Source organism: Tachypleus tridentatus, chromosome 13 (assembly GCF_004210375.1).
Source record: "Tachypleus tridentatus isolate NWPU-2018 chromosome 13, ASM421037v1, whole genome shotgun sequence".
NCBI lineage: Eukaryota > Metazoa > Arthropoda > Merostomata > Xiphosura > Limulidae > Tachypleus > Tachypleus tridentatus.
Genome location: NC_134837.1, coordinates 263,973,276 through 263,988,061, shown reverse-complemented (window position 1 = coordinate 263,988,061; position 14,786 = coordinate 263,973,276).

The window sequence follows — 14,786 nt, the reverse complement described above, 5'->3', positions numbered from 1 at the left end:
AAAATTACACAAACAAACACAACACCAACATTGTTTATCAAATACAATGCAACAACTGTCACAACTTCTATACCGGAGAAGCAAGCAGAAAAATGGAAACTCGGTTCAAAAAACAACAGCAACAACAAAAAACACCTTCACACGTTTTTGAACATTGCAAACCAAATAAACCCAACATAACCATAAAAACACCCAGATATTAATTAGGGAAACAAATATAAAGAAACGCAAAATCAAAGCAGCTCCACTTATACAACAACTAAACCCAAAATTAAACCAATATAAAGGAACGCCTTTATACCTATACTAACATCCAACTGCAGCGCCCCTACAATCCCATACCTGTTTATACTCTCGTCTCCAAAACACGTGCCCGTCATCGGTCACATTCAAACTCTCTCTTTTTTTAACCTGAAGGTGATCTAGGAAGGTCGAAACGTTGTTCTCTCCTTATCAGTAAAAGTGTTAATACCTATACCAGCCGTTCTGAGATACAAAATGTCAAATTGTTAAATTACACATTGTTTGAAATCGACAAAATGTCATATTGTTGAAATACACATTGTTTAAATTCATCAAAATGTCAAATTGTTAAATTACACACAGTTTGAAATCGTTAAAATGTTAAATTGTTGAATTACAATTGTTTGAAATCGTCAAAATGTCAAGTTGTTGAATTACACATTGTTTAAATTAATCAAAATGTCAAGTTGTTGAATTACACATTGTTTGAAATCGTCAAATTGTTGAATTATACACAGTTTGAAATCGTTAAAATGTTAAATTGTTAAATTACAATTGTTTAAAATAATCAAAATGTGAAATTGTTGAATTACACAGTTTAAAATTTTCAAAATATCAAAATGTTGAATTTCACATTGTTTAATCAAAATGTGAAATTGTTGAATTACACAGTGTTTAAAATCATCAAAATGTCAAATAGAGCTACTAAGTACATATTTTAAAATCAACAAACATCTAATTATTGAATTACACATTGTCTAAAATGAAAATGTAAATTTTTGAATTACACATCGTTTATAATCGTCAAAATGTTGAATTGTTGAATAGCACAAGCTTGTGAATTTAATCTTTATAAAAGTTGTTTTGATTTTAATTTTCTACACACGTTGATTTTGAAAATAATATTTATTTATCTTTCTGTCACATAAGGTTTTTATTTTTAGAAATCAGGAAGAGAAAAAGATCTTAATTATATGAAATTATTATTTTGCTTAACGGAATTAACTTTTTCATTATAATGTTTGGGTTGTAGAACGGTCGGGCCCGGCATGGCCAGGTGGGTTAAGGCGTTCGACACGTAATCTGAGGGTCGCTGGTTCCAAACCCCGTCGCAATAAACATGCTCGCCCTTTCAAGGGTGGGGGGCGTGATAATGTGACGGTTAATCCTGCTATTCGTTGGTAAAAAAGTAGCCCGAGAGTTGGCGGTGGGGGGTGATGACTGCTTCCTTTCCTCTAGTCTTACACTGCTAAATTAGGGATGGCTAGCGTAGATAGCCCTCGTGTAGCTTTGCGCGAGTTTAAAAAACAAAACAAACTAGAACGGTCGATAAAACTCTTGTGTCACGACTGATCTATAGAAATCTATAGCCAGTGGTTGTCAACATTTGAAATATAACAAAATGTGATCCAATTTCAAGAAAAATTATTTACTTATGTGAAAGTTTTGTGAAAATTCTGTATGTGATGCAAAAAATGGATATTATTTTCAAATCTAGCGTACAGGAATTACTGTAGAACATGTAAACATTTCAAGACAATAAAACCATCGCAGGCCTGTGTTATTTATTGTTTAACCACATGTGGCTCAACTTAAATTACGAAACAATATGAAGTAAACATCATGAGATGTACTTCATGGATTTACTTACTTGAGTTTTAAATTATTTTAGTATTCGCAATATATTTAGTACTTCCATATTTCTATAACTTGGACAAAGTTATAGAATTCAGTTCAAGAATGTGAATTGGTGTGTTTCGAACTTAGGAGTAGGTCTCATGTTCTCTTCTGGTGAACATTAGATAAAACTTAAATTTCGGATGTAAAGGTTTCAAAACAGTGTAGTATGTATTCATGGCGATAATACTTAACAAAGGTTGGATTGTGTCTTTGTGTTTTTCGGAACACAACACTATAAATATTGAAGGCAGTTTGAGAAAAAACAAGAGGGGAAGTTATGAAAATTGTTTAAGTTAATCTAACTAGTTTCAGGAACTCGAGTTTGTACTGACTTGTTGAATGATGTTAGGTTATCTTAAATGATAATAATATATGCAGTATAATGTTGTCACGTTTTTATTTTATATGAATTTCACAAGGAAGAACTCAATGAAAATGTTCATATAGGATGTTATCCGATGACCACAGCTGAAGTGTCCATCTGACAAATATCCTTAATACTAATTACGTGACGAAGATTAACGGTAACAATTATTTCAATACAAAGCAAATTATTAACATGTCAGTATCGAAATAGGCAAGATATTAATTATTTATTAAAACATAAAAAACACGTAGTTCAAGAGGTCAAACGTGTCGGTCTTAGTGGAGAATTTTCTTTTGTTTTATCAATTAGTTAATATTTTGTACGATATTATTTTGATGGGCCAATAATGCGTTTTTTTTACGAATTTGCACAAAATATTTGTTCTTTAATTGCTAATAGCTCTACGGGCTTTGTTACAAACTTGTCGATTGTTCCTTGAAACCACCAAACAATAAATATTTATTATGTAAATACACTGGATTATTCCTTACAGCGGAAGAAAGTGCAGACAAAACTCGTTATAGAAATAAAATATTATTGCGAAACTAAACATTATGAGAAACATCTGCCAGTATCCATGGCTGAAAGTCTTCCATGTCTACAGAGAAGGGATGGGGGTAAATTTCATCAAACTCTAGTCACAAAACTGTTTTAATATTATAAACCCTCATTCATTGAAACGTCTCCCATAGCTGACATTCTATAGTGATGTTTGTTAAGAATTTCAATACAGAGCGTAATGGCATAACTGTAATATTTTGTGTTTTCTCTGTGTTGTTTTATGTTTTCATAAGTGTAATTTTGGAACAGAAATATTACTCACCAAACGTAGCTCGAGTTATAACACATTTTGATTCCCTCATCTTAAGAACTGATTACATTACAGAGTTGAGTAGATTTTAATATATAGAACATAACATTAAACACAAATATTTCTTCTGGATATTTTTCCTACTTTAACGGTAAGACTTAATGTTATGCCCGTGGCTTGTTTCATTTTTTTGAATTCCACACAAAGTAACACGAAGATTATCTGCGCTTGCTGTCTCTAATTTAGCAGTGTAAGACTAGAAGGAGGGAAGCTTCTCATCACCGCCAACTCTTGGGCTACTCGTTTGCCAACAAATAGGAGGATTGACCCATCGCTGAAAGAGCGCTCATTTTTGGTGTGACAGGGATACGAACCTACGACCAGCAGGTTACAATTCAAGCGCTTTAACCACCTGGCTATGCGCTTGGCACATTTAACGAATTAATTGAGAGCAAACATTTTGTTCGCGTCGCTTCTTCTTTATGGGTATTTGGGTATGTTAATTTTTGAATACCCAGGAGGGTCAGGTGTACAAGACCTTTTCCTCCATCCCTAACTTTCGTGTAGTCTGCTAGTTAGAATTTGTTGTTGTGTAGACTTTGGACCAGAGTATCCCTAAGTATTCAGGACCTTTTCAGGACAATGTTTATGTATTGTTTTGATTTGCCTTTTTTTTATCCATTATTTTAAATTTAATTTTTTTTTTAATTTTCAAGAAATGGGTGTTGATGATGATGTTAAATCATGAGAATATATAGGAAAGTTAGGTGTAGTTTGAACTTTAACTCCAGTTCTGTTAGAAACTTTCACCATTTCCCAGATATGTATTTTTAAGGGACAAGAAGTTTTGCTTATGTTGGGTGTTTTACATCTACAATCTGTGTTGCTAGTGGTAGGACAAATATCAATTCAGGTTATATCTAGAGAAATATTGAATAAAAATATTGTATATCAGCTCAGTCATTCAGAATATCATTTGATGTCACAAAACTTTATCACTTTATTTGATGCTGTAGTTTATAAGTTAGATAAACTTATACTAACACTGCACTTAAAACTGTAAAGTATGAAGTCTGAACTGTTTGTTAAAAGACATGTCAACAACTTACTGTTTTTTAAATGTTACAACTCTAATTTTAAGTTTTATGTATGCGGAATCTTCAGCTAAAGACAATATATATGTTTGTGTGTGTATATTTATTATAAACAATTGAAGCGAACCTTTATTAACTAATTTTGATCCCCAGTCATCACCAGTAATGTGTTTTCATTCAACTACTAAATCTTGAAGATTCACATATTATGGTTGCTAGTCACTACTTTTAGGTATATTTCACTCTTGAAACCAGACAGTATCATCATCCCACTTGAATAGAAAAGGTAGATAACTAAAAGTTCAAAGCAATATCCATATAAACATGGGAAGTAGATTACTGGCTTTTGTTGTGTATTGTGGCAAATAAATACTCAGTTGCTTTCCTCTGTGTCAAATACCATGTCTAGCAAGCTGTCTATTGTTAAATTTTACTCATCTATAAAGTTCTGTTGTGAAAAATAGGTTGTCAGATTTTATACTGTTAATTGTTTTCATAATTGATAGACCTTCATAATTAACAATTGGTTGTGAAAAACAGTTTGTTTACCAGGGTATTTGCTGTTGTACTTTTATACATACTTTAGATACTTGCATTGGTGTATGGTTTGCCCACTGGGTGTTTTGCTGTTGGATTTTATGTTTTTGATAGTTACTTACTGTGTTCAACAGTATGGTCCTACATTTTACACATGCTGTTGACATTTGTTATGTCAACTAGTCTATCAGAGTTGTTTGTTGTTAGGTGTTACATTGTTGCCAGATATTTACTGTACCAAGTGGTTTATTTATTGGGCTGTTGAATTTTATCTAACAGTTTGACACTTGCTGTACCAAGTAGTTTGCCTATCAGCCTGTTTGATGCTAGATTTTATTTACATGTTAGATATTTACTGTGCCAAGTAGGTTGTTTACTGGACTGTTTGCTTTTGGGTGTCACATGTTCTTTAGGTATTTGCTTTGCTAGGTAATTAATCAATTGGTTTGATACATTTTATACTATAAGTCGGTATGTTTGCTTAATCAAACAGTTTACCTACCAGGCTATTTGCTGTTCAATTTTACATGTTTGGTAGATATTTGCTGTGTAAAATAATTTATTTCTTACAAGCTATTTGCTATTAAATTTTTATATACCATGCAGATCTTTGTAGTTGATCCAGCAGTTTTTTTCTAACCTTAAAAGCTAATTATGAATAGTGATTTATATATCTTTTTCTCATGATCAGTCACTTCGCCACAGTGTAGTGACTGATAGGAGAATTTTTAGTTTTTTATTTGTTTTGTCAAGTACAAAAATTAGGTTGTAGCTCCAGCATCTGTTGTTCAATATGAGATCTAAATATACTTTTGGTTTCAAGAGGACAAACCTTTTCAATTGATATATTATATACTTGACCATGTCCAAGGTCATGTTGATTAATTTATTCTAATCCTGCATGATGGGTAATAAAATTGAACTTGAGTATACATGTGTTCCATGCTTGATATTACTGGTGCACAAAAATATAGCTAACAGAAATGGTAAAAATGGTTTCTTAGATTAATTGACTCTAATCCTGCTTGAAGAAATTTCAAGTGCCATGGCTGTTGAGGATGCCCTCTTGTTATTGGTTACCAAAGATTACTTATCTGTAGCAAAATGTAATATTTAATGTAAGAACCTTCATAAGATGTTTATTGAAAACATTCATCTTGTATTTAATGTACTTTCAACTGTTAATTTACTTTGTTTAGGACATGTGGAGATGACAAGCATTATCAAAGTATTTTCTTATATGGACTGTATTCAGTGGACTAAAGAAGTTATGTAACTTTCCACTTGCAAACACAACAAGATTAGTCTTTTATGTTAATTCTAATTTTTTGTTATATTTTTGATATATTTCAAAAACTGTATTTTTGACTTCACTGAAGCTAGTGAACCTTATTGATTTTAATTGGTGACTGTATTGTTCATTTACTTATATGAACATAACTTCAATGTCTTTGTAAAATGTTTTTTAAACAGCTGCTACACAAATTACTATATGCACATAATGAATACATTTTATATATTGAGTGGGACAAATACTATCTCTTTGTATTTTATTTGATACATTAGATAATGTTTTTAACTGAACTAATTCTTTTAACATAGAGATCTAACATAGGGTCCTTAGCCTAACTATTTTTATATGCATGAAGACTGACTGATGGTTAGTCATTACAAAGAGACATATAAAACAACCTTGTAAATTGCTGTTACATAGTGATTTTCATCATACAGTGTTATAAATAATAAGTTCATCATACATAATCAGTTACATATTACAAAATAAGAAATAGATGTGTTTGAACACTAACATTTTGTATAATTATTCACTGTGTGTTGAAACAAGTCACCCAAGCACCCAGAACTGTAACTTTATGAGATATCTAAAGAATTGTTAAAATCATTTTATGTGTTTATTTTAAAAATGTTTTTTTAAGTTTCTTATGTTTTAAAAATCCTGAATAAACTCATGAATATTCTTCACCACAGAACAGTTCAGGTTTTAGTAATAGAACTGTAATCTAATGTAACAATAAATTTCCTACAATCAATAAGGTGTAATGTATAAACTAGCATTGAAACTTAAAACAGGTATTTAAATATTTAATATAACTACTTTTAATTCTGATAACTAGGTACAGTTTTAGTAAACATATTGTATACAAAAGAAATTTAGAATTTTTAAGAAAGTATTTCTAATAAATATTTGTCTTTAAATTTGGTCAGCCTCATGCACATTTTAATTAGACTTAGTACACAACTTCTGGAACCTTCTAAATTATTATAAAAGATATTTCTGTCTAAACCTATATTTTATCTGCTGTTTTCTCAACCATAATACCCTATGAACTTGGTTTCTTTGACCAACCTTGTAACCACCACAAAGAATGAAATAAGTTAATGAAAGCTGCCCTTTTTTTCTTCTTGAATGACTACAGATTGTTGTAGAAGATTATAATCAGGCTTGTATAGTTAACACCCGTTATCATTGAATTCTATCATTTTATCGTTCTTTGAACTGTTTGGCTACTAACCCTGCTTAACAAAATGAGAAACCACTTAGCAAAGACATGACTCAAGCTAAGGTAAACTATTAACATACATAATTCTAGCACAGCTCTTTTGCTTATCCTGGTGAGAAATGGTTTTATTTTGTTTTTTATTGAATTCTTGTTTTCTTACATAGCTTGTAATGCTCCAGTTTTAGTGCTTAGATGTGGGCCATGTACTTTTGTTTTTGGCATTTTTAGGTTGATAAAAAGTTACTCATAATTTTGGCATGATTGTGGTTAGCACTTTACTGAATTTCAAATATTCAACTTTAGAACACAAAATATCAACATACACAATGTCCTGTAACTATTATAATTTAACAGTCCTTTGAAATAAACTATAAGTGTTTTAAAATAATGTCCATACCATGTTTAAGGTGAATGCAGTGATATCATCTGTGACTCTGTAGACTGAACAATTGAAAAGTTATCACCACAATGAGATAACATTATACATTATGCAGTAAATTTAAACTTTCTGTTTATGTTGTTAATAATGTTGTAGCAAACATTATTTTTGTGAAAGACAGGATATGATTTATATTTCTGTATATCAAGATGACTGGAAGATGTAAGATTGTCTCAATAATAATTTTAGCAGAAATTTTTAATTTTTATTAAACATAAGGAGCTCAGATAGGGCTTGAGAATGTTTAAATCAACAATTTTGATCAAACCAGTGTCATGTGATACATAGAAGGAAAGGTTAAGGGTTTATTTGAATACTTTCTTTTGAAATTGAGAAATTAAATATTCTGTAATATTAAAATTTAACTTATTAACTAATGTTTTGACACCACATTTATTAACATAAATTGATAATGTTTTTAATTAAACTTTGAATGTAACTATGTAAAACCTCATGATATTTACACATAGGCTTAAAAACTGTTATAAATATATTATTATTATATTAAGTATTAAGAGGAGTGTTACAAATACACACATTAAACTAAAAATAGTCATTTTACATAATGAGTAGGACTGTAACTTTCATGTAACAACCTAGCTATATAGTCTATCTCAGTTTGTATTATGTACATCAAGTCTAAATTCAGTGTAAAAACTTAATGCATGAGTATTAATCATGCCTTTTAGATTGAAGTTAAAATTTAGGCTATATCTTGATGTTTGTTTGACATAAAAGGCAATCAAAATAAAACTTATCACTTTAATATTATTGTTATTTTGTATCATGTTGGTCAACTGTACTTTTCACAGCCCTTTACAGTGTTATGTGTTCAAAATTTGGATAATTTATGGTATTATCAATGGATATAAAAGTGTGATGTCAAAACATAGTTAATAAATGAAATATGAACAATATACAAGTTTTAAGTTCTTATTCTCATAAAGAAACATTTAAAAAATAAAGAAATATTACTTTTAGTATCTACTTTTATTTTGTGTATCACAGTTCTTTTGTTAGTTTGTAATAACCACCAAAGAACTTTGAATTTTAATAAAATTGATTGTAACATATCTACTTCTCTCAAATCAGAAACAGAATACATCTGAACTTTCTAACGTTCTACAGAGAAATATTAAAGGTGGTAAATGAAAAGGAGGAGTGGTTTTATCATGACTTAAGATTTCTACCTTTATATAAAGTTGTTGTGACAGTTTTCCTTGTATTGCTGATAAAGTTCAATAAAACTTTCTTATTTTTCACAGGATATTTTTACTCATTTACAGTTATCATGGTAATTATCACATCATCCTGAATATTTAAAATACATTGATTTCAATATTAAAGAAAGAGACCCAGTAGGAATCTTGTGTGTTTATTAATGAACACAAGCTGACAATTGTCTTGTTTAATTGTATATTGCAGGTAGTTGTATCTGTTGTGAGAATATATTATTATCTTGTAATGTTTTACATTTATTAGTTACCCTTGAAACATGTTACTGGAGTGATTACATTAAACATTTGTAAACACATGAATATTTCAAATTTTGTTAAAAGTTGTAGATCCAAACTCTGAGAAATTGTTATTCAGGACAGAGACTGATTCAAGATATTGTAAGGTAACAACTAGATCTTTACTAGCACTGGTGATAAATTTATAGTAGCTCATTTGAGTTGTGATAAGTGGTTTGAAATACTTTGTCCTTATTTCTGTTAATATTATGGTGATTTATATGAAAACAACAGTTAATGATACACATTTAAAATTTATATTTACAAAAAAATAATAAACTCTACACTTCATGTCTTCAATTATTAATACCTTCACTTACACTGATGTAACACTTGTATTTTTGCTCATGGGATTGATCGTCACATTATAACACCCCCACGGCTGGGAGGGCGAGCATGTTTGGCGCGACCGGGATGCGAACCCGCGACCCTCAGATTACGAGACGCACGCCTTACGCGCTAGGCCATGCCAGGCCCAGTTGAGGAAGAACAGAATGTATCAGAACTACATGTAATTTATAGCACAATGTCGTGTGATGCCACCTAAACTGTGTTGTGCATGTTCTGGCACATTACTAGCTGTCTTTCCTCTAGTCTTACACTGCTAAATTAGGGACGGCTTGCACAGGTAGCCCTCGAGTAACTTTGTGCGAAATTCAAAAACAAACATACAATCACCTACTGCAGCTACTAAAGTGCTGTCAATGTCAGCCTTGTATATATTGACCAACTCTTTAATTTGGTCACATTGTTGTGCTGTAGGTTTTGACCGTTCTGTGGTAGATCCTGATGGTAGTTGACACATGAAGTTTATAAGGAGATTTTTGTGACTGGACAGACGGCCACATATTTGTTAAAGAAAGTGATCAACAAATGGTACAAATACGTCAATACGAAAGTACTTCTCAGGGCTAGTGGTTTGTGGGTTAGAACGGTACATCTGTCTTTTAGCCTGCCTTAGCATTATTATGTCAATTTGAAGCTCACTACACAGAGTTTCAGCCTCACAGAAAATGTTAAATTCATTCACAGTATTATTTCTGAGTGAACGGATTAAATCTTCCACTATTTCTGCGTGATGCATTGCAGCACCTAAATCAATGTTCTGTTGCTGCAGTAAGTTGCACAGAGGTAAACTAAAGGAAAACAATTTGGCAATGGTAAGTAGAGTGATGATGAATTCTGGCTGTGTTATAGAACACAACAATTGATTGGCTTGCGTGGCAGAATCTCTGTCTTGCCAAACTGATATGGTCTCAGTGGCATCTGCAACTGCATGGGTTAATTCTGGAAAGACAATGACTGACTCATGCCTCTCAACCCACCGGGTGGGGCAGAGACCTTTCAAACTTTTTTTTTCGATTCAGGTGCTTTATTCTCCACCGATAGAGCCAAAACGTGCTTTCGTTTGGGTGTACTGAGAAAGTTTTCAATGCTAGAAATTACTCCCATGCAATTTCGCACAGGAACTTCTTTACAAGCATCAGAAATTGTCAAATTTAGGGAATGGGCACTGCAGTAGGGTGCAAGTGGGAATTTATCAGTTATGTGTCTCTGGACACCATTGAATTTCCCACTCATAGAGGCAGCACCGTCGTACCCTTGTACTCGCAGATAAGCCATGTCAGTACCATATTTTATCAGATTGGTTATGATAACATCAGCCAAGTTTCTGCCTGTCACATCATAAACAGGTATAAATTGCAAAAAATCTTCTCTCATTGCAATAGAGTTGTCATTGGCATGCAAATATCTAACACACAACGAAAACTGTTCAATGCCTGAAATATCTGTTGTTTCATCAGCTAATATTAAGAAACACTTTGCAGCATTAACCCTGTTAACCAAAGCATCAAGAACATGAGTATTACAGGCATTGATGATTTCATTTTGAATTTGAGGACTCAGATACGAAGCATTCCTCTTTGTACTCTTAAGGCGGAAAATTGCCCGAAAATTCCCATCATTATTGATGGGCTCCTCATCAGTTTCACCAACAAACATTGGACCAGAATGATATTTTCCTCTTAAAGCTAAACCCTGTCTCCCACACAGCAATACAGTATCAAAAATAAGCATTAAATATTGCCGATTCTGTTCAATTTCTTGCTTGTAAGTTGCATCAAGCTGCAAGTGCAAAGATGAACTTGTATTTGCGACCTGTAGAAAATTGTTAGCTTTTTCTTTGCTGACTTGGTGGTACTGTTTCAATTCATGTGCCTTGAAATATTGAACAGCCTTCTTTCAGTTTGTGTATGGAAATATCACTAGTTGTCCCAATTTCTGGCTTTCAACACCAGCACCATCAGGAGCAAAAAGACAGCACCCTTTGCATGTTGACTGTAGAGTAGCCATCTCCACTGTGAAAGCAACGATGCTGAAAATGCAGCTTTCTTGAACCACACTGGGGGAAAACATAATCACTCTCTGGCTTCCAGGCATTCTCATGGAGGCATTTTTTGGTTTCAGTGTTTATCTAAAAGAGACAGAAAGACATAGTTCTAATTAAGTCATTTCACACATAGGAAAGTTTGTTATGAGAGTACAACAAACTAAAAGAGAAAGATTTAGAGCTGTACTTCACAGAGCAGGCCTAATATCGTGTGACTGTAGGCCTACAATCACTAGCAGCAATGAATATTCAGTCTCAAACTCATAAGAGTGTTTGCACGATTTTTAATACAAAATTAATATAATGAAGAGTCGACTTACCTGTTTACCAATGCTGATGTCATCAGAAATGTAATTTCCAATGTCCCAGACTGGACCTGAGGTAGTAGTGGCAGCACTGGTAGAAGGCCACGGTGATGACTCTGACAATTCAGTTAACAATTCTGATTCAACCTAATTGGCTGCAGCAGAGTTTTGAGGTTCAGCCTCACAAATGGGTTTAAAGAACCAGTGCAGTGTCTTTTACTTTTTCAGCCTTGACATAGTGAATGACTGTTTATCGCAACTTCTGTTTGTCAACGTCACATTCACAGTACCATGATGCTGCCAGCCTGCCACGAAGCCACCCACTGTTTATTTGTGAAGTTAATTTTTGAAATCCAGAGAATCTCAACATACACTGTCCTTGATATTTGAATCCAGATTATATACACTATACATATATTTTGCACTCTCCTGAGTGACTCCATATTTTATATGTTGATGACAGGACTGTGGGCTTACTTTGCTGGGCCTAATAGCTTTAAGTCATACATTATATATATAGGCCTATATATTTATTTATGATTAGAAAAATAAGACAAACACCTCAGTTTCCATTCCGAAATTTCCCAAAAAGGTGGTCTCAGAATGTATAATTCAAGCTTTTCTTTTATGTTTTTATTAAAAAGATTATTGGAAGGCATGCTCCCTGACCCCCTAGCATGGCTTCGCGCCTGCAGCACTTGCATCAAGCACTCAAACTAACCCCCTCCCAATGACCATTTCTGGATACACCCCTGCGTGATTTTATATTAAGCAATTAGCATAAATAATGGTGCGCGATACGACTGTACGAGTACATGATGGTACTGACAGAAATTGTTAAACTAGTTTCCATGATGTTAGTATGAAAAAGTTATTAACATTCTTTTAGAGAGGAAAAACTGCCACTATGTATTTTAAGGAATCTGGTTGATTTAGTAAAGTATAGTCCTGCTGCGAACAATAGGGTTGTGATTCTGAAGTTGTTAAATGTAACTTTTTTACTTGCTGCAGTGTATGTTGATAAAAAGGCATGATATCAAATGAAAAACATTTTAGCTATTAAAAAAGTGCAACCACAAATATAATTAAGCGTATGTCTCAAAAGACTTATGTCACAATTGTAGGTCAGTTTGGTAACTACACTTATAGCGTTGATAAGATTGTTTGTTTGTTTATGCATTTTGCTCAAAGCTACACGAGGGCTATCTGCACTAGCTGTCCCTAATTTAGCAGTGTAAGACTTAAGGGAAGGTAACTAATCATCATCACCCACTGCCAACTCTTGGGCTATTCTTTTACCAACGAATAGTGGGATTGACCGTACTTTATAACACTGTCACGGCTGAAAGAGCGAGCATGTTTGCTGTGGCGCGGATTCGAACCCTCGACCCTTGGATGACGTTGATAAAAATATTACAGCAAATATTCATTCACTAGTTAGCTCGACCGCATGCTTCTCTTTAACCATCCTAATGCCACAAAGTTCAACATTTAGTCCACTTATGAACTTGGTTTGTTTGGTTTTTTGGAATTTCGCACAAAGCTACTCGAGGGCTATCTGTGCTAGCCGTCCCTAATTTAGCAGTGTAAGACTAGAGGGAAGGCAGCTAGTCATCAGCACCCACCGCCAACTCTTGGGCTACTCTTTTACCAACGAAAAATGGGATTGATCGTAACTTTATAACGCCCCCACGGCTGGGAGGGCGAGCATGTTTTGGCGCGACTCGGGCGCGAACCCGCGACCCTCAGATTACGAAGCGCTAACATAAAAAGACATAAAAGCTCTGAAAATGAAAAGAACGATAACTAGTTTGAGTCAGGTTGGAAGCTACCTACTAGTCGGCTACCAGGATGGAACTGTTTGCTTGTTCAGTTGTAAAGGCAAAAAGTTAGTATGGTTTGTTTTGTTATGATTATTAAATTTGAGGTTAGAAAGCACTAGAAAAACTCAAGTATTATTTTTAGTAGAATAACTACAATAGTTAGTTTTATCAGTGTTTATAAAACTTTCTGTTTCAGAAAGTAGCTGGATTATTGATTCAATAATGATTTTTATGAGATGGTAATCCATGTCTTCACACACACACAAATGTTGTTCCTTTCTTGCATCTCCTATGAGGTTTTCATGACACTAGACTCGAACTTACTCATATGAACTGCACTGTTGCATAATGATGTCATCGTGCAAAAACAGTCCTTCAGCAGTAGGAAAACAACACATCCTTCATGTGCAATAACTCCTCCAATGCACTTGTGATAACTTCATTCTTAGCACTGCATTGAACAGATATGTTATTTTTTTTCTCTCATTTGCACTTAATTTGATGAGTGAAACTTTTGTTTTTATGATATTTATTACTTTTGTTTTTATACACTGGCAGTATTACATAACAAGACTAAAGATTGAATACCTTTTCCCATGCCAGTTATACTGGGGTTCTCACTAGTCAAAAAACACACTTCTCATGGGCATTGTGGTTGAACTTTAGCATACGTGGCAACTGATAGAGGTTTCTACTTTTGTATATATTACCTTGAAACAAGATAAAACCATAGGCTAAACATGAATGGATAGAAAAGATTATTTTCTATCTAAGTCAATGTTAAATAAATATTATTTGCATAAAAAGTTGTGTATGATCTCTGAGAAGTGACTAGTGATGGTATCAAAGAAAGGATTTTAATGTGAAGTTTACAAACTTAGGAACAAGCCTCAAACTTGGGATTTTGTTGTTTTCTTGAATTTTATTTTATAATGATTTTGTTCAATATAACTTCCTTTGTGTACATGTTTCAAAACTACAGGAATATTCTTACTTGAGAAGATGAAAGAATAAGTTAAAGTGGTTTTGCTAGTGCAATATATTCAAGTGAAAGAATAGTTT